Source organism: Lonchura striata, chromosome 5, assembly GCF_046129695.1.
Source record: "Lonchura striata isolate bLonStr1 chromosome 5, bLonStr1.mat, whole genome shotgun sequence".
NCBI lineage: Eukaryota > Metazoa > Chordata > Aves > Passeriformes > Estrildidae > Lonchura > Lonchura striata.
The window spans coordinates 65,431,772-65,436,613 of record NC_134607.1 but is presented as its reverse complement, the minus strand read 5'-3'; the positions used below and the strand labels follow the sequence as shown (position 1 = coordinate 65,436,613).

General features: G+C 38.5%; 1 long non-coding RNA gene across 1 annotated transcript; it reads left to right on the top strand.

Moving 5' to 3' along the window:
* The first annotated feature begins 1,804 nt into the window (after positions 1–1,804).
* Positions 1,805–3,911, top strand: LOC116184491 (uncharacterized). The gene is made up of 3 exons (XR_004149247.2): positions 1,805–1,936; positions 3,045–3,167; positions 3,563–3,911. It is a non-coding gene; the product is annotated as an uncharacterized LOC116184491 (long non-coding RNA).
* Positions 3,912–4,842: the final 931 nt, after the last annotated feature.

Genomic DNA, 4,842 nt, shown 5'->3' with positions numbered 1-4,842 from the left:
TTCACATCACTGTGTCGTAAATCTCAGAAAAGAAATATTCTGAAATGGAAATATAGAGACAATAAGGAGGACAGGGGAAGATCAATGGATGTTATCTATCTGGATTTCTGGAAGGACTTTGACAGAGGATCCTAAAATATCCATCCCTAAATTGGAGAGAAATGTATTTGATGGATCGGCAGATCAGTGCCTGTGGAATTGTCTGGATATCTGTGTCCAGTGAGCCGTGGGCAACAACTCCATCAGGGGTCCATGTTTGACCCAGCACAATTTCAGAGCACAGAATCATCAGCTGGGGCTGGATGGGACCTTAAGGGCCATACAGGGACCTGGTGAAGTGATTCCAGAGGAGGATGATGAGGATGATTGTAGGGATGGAGCACCTCTCCTATGAGGTGTCCAACCAAGACAGAGGAAAGGCTGAGAGAATTAAGACTGTTTAACCTGGACAAGAGGAAGGCTCTAGGGAATTTTATTGCAGCTTTTTCATACTTAAAGGCTGTATATAAGAAAGATCAGGACAGGGCCTGTTGTGATAGGGAAAGAGGCAATGATTTTAGATTAAAGGAGGGTAGATTTAGATTAGATATAGGGAAGAGTTTTTTCACTAAGAAGGTGGTGAAACATTGGCAGAATTTGCCCAGAGTGCTGGTGGATGCCCCATACCCGGAAACATTGAAGAGGGCTTTAAGTGACTTGTCTAGCTGAAGATGTCCCTGCTCACTGCAGAGGAGTTGTGCTACAGGACCTTTAAAGGTCCCTTACAGCACAAACTATGCTATCTTCCTACGACAAAGGAAAAAAGACATAATTAATTTAAGGATTCAGATATGGCGTCTGCATATCTATAGAATACGGGTCATGAATTTAGATCTAAGATATGTATTCAGACTTTCAGATAGTGAGAAGCTATCTTGCTAAAGTGCAGGCATCTCTGCAACCATCTTGGATATATCCCTCTCCATTTAATAATCCTGAAGTAAGTTTCTTCCTGTCACTGGGAACAACAACAATAACAACAACGACTTACAATTTGTGTAAGTTTAGGTAGAAGCTATTTTTTACCTGATTATGTCTTGGGTATGTTTTGGTGAACCCTTGACTGCCACTGATTGAAATTTCTCAGCACCCTCCTGCCTTGGAAGGCCAAGCAGAGGAGAAAGTGTTCACATGTTCACAGTATGTGCTCTTCATGGACCATGTGCCAGCAACATCAGGATTTTCACAGTATTCCTTTGAACTTCCACATCATGTAGCTGTGCTGAAGGTAAGCACAGGGGATATAGCTTAAATTTTCTCTCATCTGGAGCTCTCAAACCAATGCTCTCTGTGGATTTGTGTTTCTAATCTCCCTAGGCTGTGGATACTTGACCAGTTCCTAATCTCTCCCCAAGTTCTCCCTTGGGGTTTAGCACAGGCATTCACTGAACAACCTGCCCTGGGCTGCTCACCTGACTACATGAGACAGCAAGGGCTGCCAATCTAGTTGGGGTCAGAGAAGGAAGGAGAATTGGGCTAGACTTTCCTTCTGTGGAAATAAAATTTGTTTTGTTACTTCTAGTGTAAAATCTACATGGTGTTTTATTCAACAAATATGTTTCAACCAATTAAAACACACACCTTAATGAAGTTTATGCACTTTAACTGAAGCTCTTGTGAAATTACTTCTACGTTTCTTCTACCATATTTTTTTCAGTACTCTTTTTTTAAAATAATTTTTGCTTTCTTTTTCTTATATCTTGTTATAGCCCTTCTTAAAACCTAACGACCCAGTCACACTCCTCCTGAGCTACAATACGTGAAAGGGAACAAATAAGAAAATCTCTTCATCTCCCTTAGAGCCAGTTCATCCTGAAGATATCTCCCAGTGGTTGTCATTAGCCCTGATGGAAAACAGCTGAGCCCCAGCACAGCTACACTGATCTTCACCAAGCAGGTATTTGTGCCTGAAAGGGGATGTATTTGCAAATATTCCTTCTGTCTTACCAGTTTAAGATGTTCAACCACACAGCCTAATTTTGGTGCCATAGGGATAAGCTGAGCTCAAACTTCACTCCAGAAGGAAAACTTATCACTGCATGAGGAATTTCTTCCTTCCCTTAAAGAACACGTGCATAATGTGTGCAAGTCTGATGGATGGAGGGATGGATTTATTTATGTCTGGTATCTCATATATAAACTAGTTATCAAGGAAATGTTTATACACAGGAAAGATACAAAGATCGTTCTAGGATTAAGCATAACCCATCCTTAAAAAGGCACCTAGCATAGGTAGGATGATTCACTATCTGTGGTGCCTTCCTTTCTCCATTGATGGTATGAAAACTAAGGACATGATTCATTTGATCTTAATTATATGTCAGATTAGAGGAGAGAGGAACTGTTCCCCTAAAATACCTGTTTCTCCAGTGATGGCTATAAAGGAAAAGAAGAATGATGTTCTCAGGGACAGATATTCACTTTTAGTTAGATGACCCCACCCTATTTATCTAAACATGTGATTCTTGGGTTTCTTGATGAGGGCCAGGAGTTGAACTTGATCCTGGTGGCTCCTTTTCCACTCAGAACTATGATTCTTTGAAATTTTATAGGACTAAAGTTATATGTAAGATCAATTAATTTGACATTATTGCACACCAAGAATGCATTAAATTCCAGTTGCTATAAGGTTTCCTCACTTTGTTACTAGACTATTTTTGGTCTTTTTATGCACACTGCATATCATATTAGTTCCTTATTCTTTACTTGGTTTTGAGTTACAACCCCTACACAGAAGATCAGTACAGTCACACTGGATGAGACCAGAAATCCTTCTTGGAGTGATGACAGAAGAGCATAAGAACCTGCAAACATCTTTGTCACCTGGTACAGTCCCACAGCCAAATAGTTCTAGCTCAGGCACTTTAGGAGTTAGGTTTTATTTCCAGATAAATTTCAGGCCTTCCTGGAAGTCAAGGTTTAACTTTGAGCTGGATTTCCATTAAAAGGCAAATTTCTCTGATTGAGATATAAATTGTTATGTGTTCCTTTTCCATGAGTGTCAGAAAGTCACTGGATGCACATGTTACACCATGGACTGTCTGTGTGCCAGGAGGGAGCTAATGACAGGAAAACAGCAATGCCTCATCTGTGCTACCCTGATGGGTTGGGTATCTGAATTTGATCAGGTAAGCATTCTGGAGGATCAGGCAGACCTCAACTTTGTGCAATATTTTATCTCCAGCATGTAGTGCTTTAAAGCTCAGAAAGTCATTAAACTCCAAGCTGACACAGGGAATGCCTAGTGGGATTAACCTTCAAAAACTAATTACCAAGGAGATCAACAGAAGGCAGCCTGCATCACCACGGTTGTGACAGCCTACTCGAGGAGTGAGCAGTGTCAGAAAATGTTGAATAAAAAAACTGCTTTGCTGCAGATCCTTTTCCCATGCAGGCAGAGTTTTCCAAATGATTACCAATGACAGATCAATGGAAATAATTGGTAATTAGGTTTCTAATTACAGATAGGGGTGTGGGTGCATTTGCTATGATGATTATTTTTACTTTATCCTTTTTCTTGTAGTTTAGAAGAAAGGCTTTGAATAAAGTATTACAATAACAACTAGGATGGATCAACTCCCATATTAAAGAAAAGGGGTGAGCCTGGATCATCTCATTTAGACACCCACTGTGCAAATCACCCTGAAGTTTCAATGATGATTAGTGAAGAGATAAAGACATGATGAGTATCTGATTTGTCTGAATCATCTAAGGCCAAAAACATCTTCAAAATGCATACCTTTTTTTCCCTTCTCTATCTTTGTTGAATATTAAAAGAGCATATGATGGCTGCCTGGAATATCCAGTATGGGTTTTAAATGTGAGATGAATTTCAACTGCATACCAAACATACAGCACAAATAAATGCTGAGTTTATGAAAGGGGCAGTACTCCATCAGCTGCCAACCACAAACCAATACAAACTAATAGTACATGGAAATCTGTTAATTGCTCCTCATATTCCATGTCCCTTGGATGAACCTGATCTCAGGTGGTATAACAGAAAGCCAGGCAGCATATTATGTTACACACACATATATAAAGGCATGTAGGTTGTGTGTATGTGTGTACATCTGTGTATAACAGAAGAGTATTAAAGATATGTTACACATTATTTTATATATTATAATTTTTTTTTTGTGTTTATTGCATATATGTTTGTGTATGTGTGTGTTTGTGTGTGTGTGTGTGTATACAGAGAGAGAGATGTTTTATCACCACTAACTTACTCCAGTTTCTGGACACAAAATTTTTAGACTTACACAAGTAAATATTTCCAAGGAAACAAAGAAGACAGGTTTTCTCAATTTTCTACAAATGCTATTAGATTAACAATCTCTCTTGAATATCAAGACTATTAAAGCTTGAACAAAACATTGGAAAGCAGAAATCCCAGAGTACATACCAGCAAAGGTGAAGAATTCCAGTTATCTCAGAATTCTGCACAGTCTTGCAAGCTAGACACGTTTCAAAAGCTACCATCTAGTTGATGCTGTGATCAAAATTCTTGGAACACATGTTAGTTATATAAATATTTTTAAATCAATCTGATGATAGCAGTAGTTCAGACCATGCCCTGACTTTAAGAGATCCTCAGGGAGGACTCAAAACAAATTAGTGCATTTAATTATCTTCCTGAAGTTCCCAAATAAAATAAATGTCTATTGAATTTCCCTCTCAGTTTAAGTCTGAATTCAGAAATGCTGTTACATTTTAATTAAACTCATTTTTTTCATTTGGTGGTTATTCTATCTTGATTTTTCTGTTTTTTTATTATTCTTAAAATTGAATAAAGATACTAAC